Here is a 12,111-nt window from a genome sequence, read left to right on the forward strand (position 1 = left end):
ATTTAGATTAAATGCTAAACTGTTATTTAGCATAAAACATTGTACCATGACTGAATTGGAGCTGCAGTGAGCATTAATGCAAGGTCCCAGAGCTGAGCAACACGTGAGTGAATGTGTTGACCCAGAAGAATATTCGTTGCCTTCCATAAGGTAGCAGTTGAGTCCAGTTTTAGTTGACTTAAAGTCTGGGCATTTATATCTTATCTGAGTCAAATACAACTTAACAGTAACATTTTAGGTGGATATTTTGTCTTTCTTAAGATATCAGAATATATTGAATATTTCAGTAAAGGCAAAATATATGTCTCCAGAGCCTGGTTTTTGTCTTATTATTACCTTTAACTTCAGTAAGTTACTCGCAGTCACCCTAAGTCATTTTGTTCTGACAGTGTATTATAACAAATGATGTATTCCTTCACAGACAAAAGACTGTTAATATTTCTTCCTTTTTTTTTGTTGGTTCAAGTAAAAACAAAACATATATTTTCTTTTTATTCAATTGTAGTCTTCATTAATATTAAGTTAGGGTTAGGGTTCATTTACGCTGGTGCCGTCTCGTTATCGTCTCGTCATGACCTCGAAATGGAAAGATAAATAAAAATATCAACATTTGTAATCATAGTTTTCGTTAAGGAAATGAACACAGCAATAATCTTTATACACTAAAACTTGTTATGAAAACGTTTCCTTAAATGGATTTAAACAAGTCACCCATTTTTTGAAAGGATTAGAACTAAATTGTTGTAGATACTGAAAAGCTGTTTGTTTGCTCACACTTGAAACAACATAATGTTAGGAACTCTGTCTTAAAGAGGACATATTGTGCTAATAATTCATAGGTCAGGTTCATAATTGTGTTTTTATGGTTGCTAATTATGGTATGAGAAAGGAAGAGTGTGTCCCTGCCTTCTTTCTGCATTGTAAATGTAAATGTTCTGTCATTGTTTTCTAATGGCTACAATCATTCCATAAACATCATAGTGTATGTTTAGTGTTCTAACGTTTGACGTTTGACGCCAACAGATGAAAAAAGTGCTGTTGTAAAAAAGGTCCCGCAGATGTTTAAATATGCCCTTAAAGGTCACATGTCATGCTTTTCCGGTTATTACCCGTCCCCTTGTGTGTTATGAAGGTTTTTCTGCATGTAAACGGTGTGCAGAGTCAAAAACCTCAAAGTACACCCTGTAGCGAGTAAAACTCTAAAACAGAAAATACCTCCCCAAAACGCCTCGTTGATGAAACGTCATCATGACGTCATCATCCATTTGATTCTTCCGGGTACGTGCTTACGAAAGCACGTACCCGGAACTAAATGGGCCAATCCGTGGAGCCGTTATGTTACGTCCGTGGAGCCGTTACGTTAAGCCCCCGCTGATTGGTCCAAATTGACCAATCCACACACACACTCAGTGAAGGCAGCCCTGCGGATTTCTGCTCCGTGCTGCAGGCTGATAAAAGACAGTTGGGATCGCGCAAAATTCTGTGCGCAGACCCATTCTCATAGCGTTTATCAAGCTATAAACCTTTTTCTTACTCAATATCAACCCACACTTATTGTTTTTATTTCGGCTGTGACTTTGTGTGTGTTCAGGTTGAGTTTGGCAGTGTTTGGCTGTGTATCGCTAAACAAGGAAATCACGGAGGGGCGGGGGGGAAGGAGCTGCAGCGAGCCGTTTAGTGGAGAAAGTGAATACTGCTGAATACACATACTTTACAGAGATGCTGTATGCGAAACCAATGTGAGTTTGGAAAATTGCACAGTATTTTTCTATTTTAGTATACCTCAACAATGGAATTATGATCAGTGGAAATGGCCATGACATGTGACCTTTAATACTTAAAGAACTTTTTGGTTTTGACATGGTGCCATACATGATACATGAGTTACATGATGGCAGCTCTAGAAACGGACTGGAAAAACTTGTTGTGATGTCGCATGCAAAGAGGTTAACCTACAATTACAACTCCATGAGGCAGATCTCAGTGCTTAGTGCTTTGAGCATCTCAGGCTGTCAAACAAGAAGACTTCTTTATTTGTTGTTGCTGACCTGAAAGATTGGTTCAGCTGACAAAGATGTATCCAACGCTTATAAGGGTTATCTCTTAAAAGCTTTTAATAACAGAAAATATAAAAGGTGTGGTAAATGGTGAGAGGACTATAACTACGACACCTGAAAGCACAGATATCTGGAAGTGAAAGAAGCAAAAAGGGTGCACTTTTACGTTTTGTATCATCAAATTTGCTCTGATTGCTTAAAAGCATAATGTGTGCTGTTTGAAAGCTCAAGCCGACTTTCCCATAATGCATGGGAGTGGATTGAAAGTGGTGTTCTCCGAGTGCTTCAGAGGTAGTTTAGAATAATAATGGATTTCCTTTCGCCAAAAACATTTCCTTAAAGTCATTTGACTTATTTTTCACTCACATAGTCACTCGAGCCTGTCTAAACAGTGCCTGAGGTTCATGTCCCTGAAAGACCTCCAACCATAACGTGACATATTACAGCAGTGATACTGAAATAAATCTCAGCGAGACAATCTCTCCAGACCACCTTTAAGGCTTCTGCACACTCTGACCTCTGACCTCCATGATGGGACAGGCAAACACAAAAGGTCAATCAATAGCCATGAATGTTATTTATAAACTGTAGAGCTCTTTATGGCCTATGACACACCCCTCATCAGTATACCTTCATTCATCAGGTCCTTTTTTTATTCTGAACAACATTTATTTTTATCTTTAAAGAGGCCCTATTATTTCCCTTTCCTGTTGTGTGTTATATAGGTTGTTTTGCATGTGAATGGTCTGCAAAGGATAACATCCCACAGTTCCTTCCTTGTGTTTGTGTCCTTACATTTGTAGAAATAATTATCAAAGTGACTGTTTTTGAATACTGAAGAGGTTTTTGTCAAGGTTTTAATAACCATGTGTTACATAAAGCACTCTACCCTTTAGCTAGGCTTATGTAACATGTTAAGAGCTTGTCAATAAGGAACTGCCTGCCCTATAGTATGGTTTGCTTTGCTAAGAGCCTTTTACGCTTGCTACAGTCTTACAACCACGGCAAATAAGACTTAATTTTTCTAAATGTAATAAAGTGTAATAGAATTATTGGGAAATTAACTTAGGAATGTAAGGATTAATGGTACACATTATTACATTGACATGAGGTCCCCAGGATGGCTCTGTAGTCACGTCACAACAATGGTATCATGAATATAAATGTAAGTGGGCATATTCAGGGTATTTTCTAGACTAAGAATAAGAAGGCATAAACAAATAAAAAATGAATGGCATAATCAGATCAGGTTATTGAGTAAAAAGGAACTTAACACCACTTACTCTGAAGTGTTTTTCATTGTCTCGTGTTTTACATTTGTTTCATGTCCTGTCTGTTTTTCATGTATTTATGCTATGTTTTTGATATAGTTGTTGATGTCCAGCACTTGTTCAACTCTGTTGTTTTTAAATGTGCTATAGAAATAAAATGGATTGGATTGATACAGTGCTTGCTGATTTTACAGAAATAACAATTTGCAGTAATCTTTCAAATAGTCAATGCACAAAAGCTATCAGTTAGTCTGATTATGATGTTGAAAAACTCTAAGAATGAAAGGAACCAATTCACAATGAGTAGAAAAGACAGTTCAAATAAATCAAATAGATACTTTGGTTTTGCCTGCCAGGTTTAAAAAAAAAGGAAAAGCACCATGACAGCACAACAACAGCAAAACAGATTGACAAGAATAAGAAAATAGTCCCTAAAGCTAAGGGAGCAGCTGCACCGGGTCATTAAAACATGACACCATTCCTGTGATGAACTCGCCCAAAGGATTCATCTTTCATAGAGTCAAGGCAGACTCAGTAAAAGTGACCCTGTGCCAGTAAAAAAATGTATTCACAGTTAATTCGCCTGTTGTTTTGAACACTGAGGTTTGGAAGTCTTTAGTTTGGCATTTGGGCAAATGGCGTCTGTTTTTTGGAACCAGAAGTGAGAGGACAAATGTTTTCTTATAGGAGACCAATATGTTACAATAAACTTGAATGAGCTTAAAACTAACTGTGAAACCGTTAAGTGTAGACAAATAAACACATATTTCCCCTTCATTAACACCATAGTAGCGAGCGAATCGTGACTAAAATCATAAGAAATATTTGTATTGAGTTGATAAATTAAGTGTCAAGTAGGGTCATTTTCTCATAGACTTCTATACAATCAGATCTGTTTGGCAACCTGAAGAGTCGTCTCCTGCTGGATATTAGAAATAATTTTGGTTTAAGAAGGATCACATTGTAAAAATGTTTATATTAAAAAATATTAGGGCAGTAAACACTACTGTATCAGCAATGTAACATCAGTAATATAATGGCATCTTCACTTGCCAATTGCTAATGTTCATGAATATTTAAAGCCATCTTCTATTCAGTTATATGCAGAGCTTGTTTTAGGTCTCCCTGGCAGAATCCTCTAGGCTGATCAGATTCTGTGAAAGCAGAGCACTCAATTGAACTGTGTAACCATTTGCAATAACTTTTCAATTCATTAACAACTGTGTCTGACTGAATTAGCTCAAGTTTAGACTGTGTTTATTTTTCTCCCACTCACACAGCAAGGCTCTGTCCTCATCATTGGGAGCATTTGAGGTCAATGTCTGTTCTCGAGGAATCATACCGGCTTTTGAAGTGAGTGTTGATATACAACATTGGGATGTTTTTGCTCCTCTTGTGCCTGCAGGCTGCTTCTCTGGGGTTTATCTCTCTGGCAGGAGTGACCGGCATGTCTAGACACTTCTCACTCCAGGGAGCGAGATGCACTTTAATGGTCAGAGGACAGGGTCAACATCATGTTTAACTTTTATTTCTCTTGTATTATATGTCACACACTCGGGATTATCTCTTTCAGCTCTCTGTGGAGCGGGTTGACTAACCCTCCTGAAAAATAAATGAACCAACAAAGAAATCCAATAGAGTGGAAACTGATACGCTTCATGTCCTTGTGTGTCCAAAGTGATACACTGCCGAGAGCCATGTGAGGTTGTCATGATAGGAAGGGTTTTAATAGCCTTTGAAATTAACAAAATAGGAGAGACGCAAAGAGTTTCCTTAAAAACAAATTAGCTATAAATCACACTTGAAGCTGCACTAACTAATTAGAGATCATGTTTATGTTTAGAGCTGCACTGATATGTAGATTTATTTCCAACACTTTGTGGTCCAAGAAAATTGCATAAAATGCTGTTTTCAAATCTTAAGGATTTCCAGTTTTTTTTGTTGTATGATATCAAACCTAGTATCTTCGGTTTAGGAGTGACAAAGCACTACATTCAAGATGATATGACATTGGACTTTAATAAATTGTGATGGACATGTTTCCCAATTGGGTACCACTTTACAATAAGACTACCCTTATAAAGGATTCATAAAGGGTCTATAATTAGGTTATTAATTAGGTTGTAAACACTTCATTAATCATTAAGAACCATTTATAAACCAGTTCTAACATAGTTTTCATACATCAACACAGGCTCACTATTTGGCAAGATGACAAAGCCTTATATTGGCTACCTAGCTTACTTTGTCTTCTTCATCAGCCAGCATCCTTGGTATGTGTTATTCACTGAGTTGATTTTCCCCTTCCATCTTGATGTTTCTTGGCATTTCTTTATGACTATTTATTTATGAGTTACTAACATTTATAACTGCCAAAAGGGAGCCTTGTAAAGTGTTAAACAAATCACCATTTATTAATGAGTTACTACCATTTATAATTTGTTCAAGTTATATTAAAGGTGGGGTAGGTAAGTTTGAGAAACCGGCTCGAGATACACTTGTTGTTATATTCCATGGAATGCTCTTAAAATCCCGATTGCAATGAATATCTTAAGTGCTTTGACAAAAAATCCATACAAAAATGTCATCTGTGGAAGCCGTAGTACTGTAAAAAGCACGACCAATCATCTGAGCCAGCCCGGCTAAAATAACTGGATGGCCTACCTGCCTGTCAGCCTTCCATCTGAAGTATTAAAAAGTTATTATACTTAAATTAAGTATTATTGTATTTTTAAAAAACGTTTTCAGATTTCACATCACATAAACACCAAATCCCAGCATGCATTGCGACTAACCATCCAATCATCGAGCTGAGGATCTTGCCTAAGTCTGTTTCCGGTTTCTTTTATCACCGATGTATTTTGTTATACACACATTCCTTCACATTTACATTTTAATTTGCATTAAAGTATTTTGTGAGGCCTTCTAACATGTTTTTAAATATAACTACGGTTGTAGTTGAAGAGTTTGTAAATAACATGAACCGAAGCTGTTGCTTGGCAACTCAATCGCACAACGTCACGTCCGTTAATTCCACATCCACACGGACGGATTAACATCGATTTAATACATTAATGTAGCCTTTGTTTCTGCTAAAAGAGGTGTCGACCAGCTGGGGCAACAAAAAAATAAATCATTACGTCGGGGTAGCATTTGCTTGGTATTTCCGGTTATTTCTCCACTGGTTAACATGGGTTAACAATACCGTGTAACTGTCACGTTTGAAGGGACAAAATCGTGACATCTTCACGTCTCCCAGCATGGTAAATCGTCACATGTTCACGTCTTGCCGTGATATCGGGTTGATTCACATCGCAGGGCGTGAAGATTTAAAAAAAAAAAAGATCTTCCTTTTTTTTAAATATTTTTTAGGACTTGCGATATTAAGTAGACAAATTAGCTGAAACACGTCATGTTACAATTATTTTGCTGCTTGCAACAAAAGGAAAACTTGCGCGGCTCTCATCTCAGGGGTACTTGAGTGAGTGACATGCAGGCTCTGCATGCACAGCAAACCACAATCAAATCTCCAAAACAGACGGACTTTAAAGGTAAAAACACTGAATAAAGTCGTTTCATGTGTTTCTCCTGGGCAGTTCGGCGCTGCTAACCGAGCTAGCTCAGCTTGTTGCTCTGATAAATTAAGATCCAGACGTCCGTGACTAAAAAAATAAAGAAAGGATGGTTTACGGGAAAAAAACGGTCTTTTCTTCAATTCCTGTACGTTTTCATATCGCAATATATATCGCAGGGGGGGAAAAAAATCGCAATTGTGTCAGTTTTTTCCAATATCGTGCAGCCCTACCAAGGATGCTGGCTGATGAAGAAGATTAATCAAGTTAAGTAGCCAATATAAGGCTTAGCAGTACAGATAAATGCGGGCTCACTATTTGGCAAACAACCAGTCACAGTTGCCCTGTTTATAAAGTCTTATACAGTAAAAGCTTATTCATGATTTATAAGGTGTTCACAACCTAATTAATAAATGAATTACAAACTATTCGTAAACCATTTATAAGGGTTGTCTTATTGTAAAGTGGTACCCACGAGGGTACGTGAAAAACATTGATTATTAAGAAAATAATCTGCCAATTAATCAACAATGAAAATCATATTTAGTTTAGTGAAGGGTGTGCCAGTGACAGTGTTTGGAGTTAGTAGCTCAGGATTTGGTGGGCAAACTGAAAACAACACAAAATAAATAGTTGAAATTGGATGCATATTTAACAAGTGGCTTGAGACACAACACCATATATTTCGTATATGAAAAACATGTTTATTATTACATTGAATAAAGAAAGACATTTGAACTAAAGAGGTCCTATTACACTTCTTGATGTTTTCTCTTTCCTGTAGTGTGTTATAGGTTTCTGTGCATGTAAATGGTCTGCAAAGACTAAAATCCAAAAGTTCCTCCAGAGGGAGTTTCTCTCACATTCTAGTGCTTCTATTGTGCTAGCGCGCCAACACATTATACGTGATAATGCTAAGGGGCGGGACATCTCTAAGCGGTTGACCAATCACAACAGAGCCTGCCAGCTAACCAATCAGAGCAGACTGGGCTCTGGTTTCAGACAGAGGGTGAAAAGAGGTGCTGCATCACAGGCAGTATGAGAAAAATCAAGAGCTTTTTGAACATGAAGCATGAAAACATGTCACAGTAGAGGCACAAAATACAATTATGAAACCTTAAGGCGAGACACCCCAGGTGAATAGGGTAATTTTTTTTAACTTAAATATATCAGCTAGAAATGTCTCCAGTTAATTACTGACAATAAGGAAAAAAAAATTTGTATTACAAGTTTTCTGAAATAGCATGTTTAAATATGCAAATGATCCATTATCTCATTAAATAGGCGCATATTTGAACACATTTCAGGAACCAAAATCTGAACTTTGGATAAAGCCAGGTTAAAAATTCTTGTTTCATTTTGTAGTCATATTAGTATCTAAGGCTTTTACAGAAGGGATTATGGATATCTCTTTGTATCACTCCATAAATCCGAAAATACTGTCAACAGCCCTATAATATCCAGTTTCGCCATGTTTTTAGGTATACAATGTTGTATAATTCAGGCTATGAATGATATATGAACAAACCCTTCTGTAAAAGCCTTCATAATATTATTAGGAATATAACTGGAACGTTTGGTGTATCTACGTGCTACTGAAGAGGAATTTTCGAACTCAGAGTAGGAGAAAAAACTCATTTTGAGAAAAACGACCTTTAAAGATTGCTGTGAGGCGCTAGCTAAACTCTCCTGTTATTTGGATGATAGCTTGCGCCTCGACGCACTCCTTGAAGGTATTTCATGTTCGGGGTCATTTGTTTTTTGTATAACCTTGCTTCGTGCAAGTGACAATTGTTGTCGTCTTCTCTGTGAACGTTTTTTTCACCTTTCTTTTGGCCTTTTTAAATTTAAATTTCTAGCGGAAAGCTAACCAGGAATGGTTTTAGCACACCACGTGACGCATCTGAACGAATCACGTTGTCAGAAATTGACACCAGCCAATGAGATTTGGTTTCTTGGTCTAAGACCCCATTGTACTTTCACGATTGGTTTCTGATACAAAGGAAATGACCATATTTGGATCTGATGAGATTGTGCAGGAGAAACCGAGCTTTCCAACGATATCTCTGATGACATGGTGCAAACAGCGGTCGCGGTACTTTATGTTACGTTAGAATGCTAACTTTTGGTGAATTTAGGAGAAATATACAGACACAAATAGGCAAACTATAGTAAAATAAACACTTAAATGTGTATTTTGTACGTTTTCCTTCCAAAAGCCTGAAAGAAAAGATGTTATGGAATCAAAATAGTACAAAATCTCAAAATTGACCAGTGCATGAAAAACAATGTTTTTGCCTGCTGTGTCTCGCCTTAATTAGCATAGGGCCCCTTTAAGGTCCACAAATTCACAGTCTAATCCCACAGTCTTCCTCTATTGGACTTTAGTTGCTCAGTTGTGATATAAGTTTAAAGATTGTTTTTAAAAACTAGTCAAGAAAAAACTCCACTATAAAGTCAATTTTATAGACACATTTCTCTTCCCTGGGACATTCACTGGAGTTGACACCTGTCAGTCTGCCAAAAGATGTCGAGTTGAATCATGAGTTGCCACTCACCGGCCTCTCAAAATGTATTCTCAGAAAAAATGTCTTCACCAACGCAAGATATATTCTCTCCTTCTGCTACATGTCATGACAGGCTGTGTGTGCGGACCATTTTAAGCTCAGGGTTCTAGTGACACGAGTGTCCGGATAAACTAGGGGCTGTGGCGGACCTGCATATCAGATCTGCGGACAATAAATTCATATGAAGCATGGCACCACAATTCATTTGATCTCTTCTCAAAGCCTCGAGCATATTAAGTGGCCAAGCAGCAGTGGACACTATCCTAAGGTCATTCGAAGAGGGAAGGGCAGCATTAAGGTAGAACAAAATGTCATGGGGAGTATATTCTCAATGTTGAGTAGTACCATAAACATGCTGAAGCAAAGCCTTCAACACAGCAGGCAATGTGTGTTGACCTTCTTCTGCCTACTTCGTCGCTACTTTTGTTCTTGATCCATTTCCTCTTCTTGACAGCGAGTTGTCGTCATGTTTTCTGTTTCTGACAATATGGCAGTGGTTGCAGCACTTGCATACAAACATCTGCTGTACATTGCGTCCTTGTGGGTGATTTCAATGCACGACGGCGGTACCTGGTGACACTTTATCCTTGAGTTGGGAACCTTCAGGGCCGGCATAATGTGGACACAAACAAAGCACCTAGGGCTCCGTAATCTTTCTGCAAGGCGGGATAAACAATTCAAAGTGCTCTGATGTCCAGGCTAAAAGCAGTGACTGTCAGGATGAGGAAGTACACAATATTTATATAATTATACGGAGATATTAAACAAAATTAAGCCAGTCCCCACCAAACAATATCATTCAAGTCCTCCTATTATAATTCCATCTCAAGAGTTGGGAAGTCTTTCTTCTGGTGTAAGTATGTTCATGAGATCTAAGCAATAATATGTTAGCAACATAAACACATTTTTTTATTTTATTGCTAAGAAGGTTAATATCTTTTTCTGAGTTGACCAGCACCAGAATCTAGATTATTGCCAAATAGGTTTTCACACACGAGGAATCTGCTTTGTTGTGTAATGATCATACAGAAATATGGTTAGAGAAACTAAGAAGTCATGAGAAAATATGGAATATGGAATGGAGACATTAATATACAACAAAAGAAAACCAATAACTTTTGATAAATAACTGTGAAGAAATATGTAATGTATTGCTGAATATTAAAAGTGGATGATTAAAACATTAAAGTATGTAAACATGTCACAGTAGAGCCACCAAATACAGATATGAACCTGAATATGAACATATGTCCTCTTAAAGTCCCTTTTTTGTGCAACACTAACCTTCCTGGTCTTCATTCTGGATGGAACCTTTCTCTGATTTACACAAAACATAGATTCTCTGCGTTGCCCTTCTAACCTCATTTGTTCCTCAACATCTCCCCAGAGCGTCACTACCGAGTTGACCCAGAAATCCAACTTAATACCAAGTGCCCGGTCCCACTGAGAGGATTAGATGGGGTTGGTATTCACAATAGAACCCAAGTGTCTTAATTCAGCCCAATTATAGGTAGGACTGTATACGAGGAAGATGTCAGAGTAGATGTCAGAGTAAATGTCATCGTACGGTTTTCACGGGTAATTACATTGTTTCAGTGTAACAATGGGGCTATCTAGTGGGGAGGGATTAGAACGGACCATGATGTGAAATAATAAGTCTCCCATCTGATAGTGTAACTTCAGACCATGAGTTATATTTAATTGCCGTCTTATTGCTGACACTTTGAACCCGTGCTTGACTTTTTCAACGGATCCTATTGTGGACTGCCTGTGCTGTATTGTACGAGGATGGAAGAAACAAACGCAGAAGCCAACAGAGACCTCTGTGCAACCTGCTGCCAGATGCAAACTGTTCTTAATACTAGAGTGGCCAATTAAAACTAGGACTTGCTGTTCTTCTCCATAGTATAACAAATATGCAAATTTGGTCGCAGTTTATCCGTCAGATATGTAAAGTAGGGTTGTGGACTTGGAATCTTGTGTTTTCAGAACCAAAAGTCAGAAGGTGAAGATTAAAACAATTAAACTTTGAACAAGGCATTTTTAAGAGACTAAAATGTAACAGTTAGCTTTCTTTAAACTGTTTTAGGACAAAAACACATGAACAACAAGTTAATCAGACGACATTGCAGTTTGTCACTAACCGGTAACACCGCCCTCAAGCGTACAGTACCTATAATGGTAAATTGGTTCCAACATTTTCAGAATGAACAATACATCACATTTAATTTAGGTGATGCTTTTATCCAAAGTCACTTACAATAAGTGCATGCAACCATGACATAATGGAAACTCAAATCAACAAAAAAAATGCAGATATATCCGGTTCAAAAAAGTCATTAGGGATCGCTTCACTGAGGTAAAGATTCTATTTAGAAGTGGGGTTAATTTCTCATAGACTTCGATACAATCAGATCTCTTTTGCAACCGGAGGAGTCGCCCCCTGCAGGATATGAGAAATAATGTACGTAAATAAGTTAAATAAGCACTTGTGCACTAAATATAATGTTTTAATTGTATTTGTCTACATGTGAATTAGACAACATTAAGTCCATGCAATACATTTAGGGTGTAACTGTTGTAAGGGCTGGTGAATTAGTTTCAAATGGGCTAAACCATTGAAGGCAAGGCAAGTTTATTTATA

This window comes from Notothenia rossii (genome assembly GCF_949606895.1).
Source record: "Notothenia rossii genome assembly, chromosome: 9".
In the NCBI taxonomy this organism is placed as follows: Eukaryota; Metazoa; Chordata; class Actinopteri; order Perciformes; family Nototheniidae; genus Notothenia; species Notothenia rossii.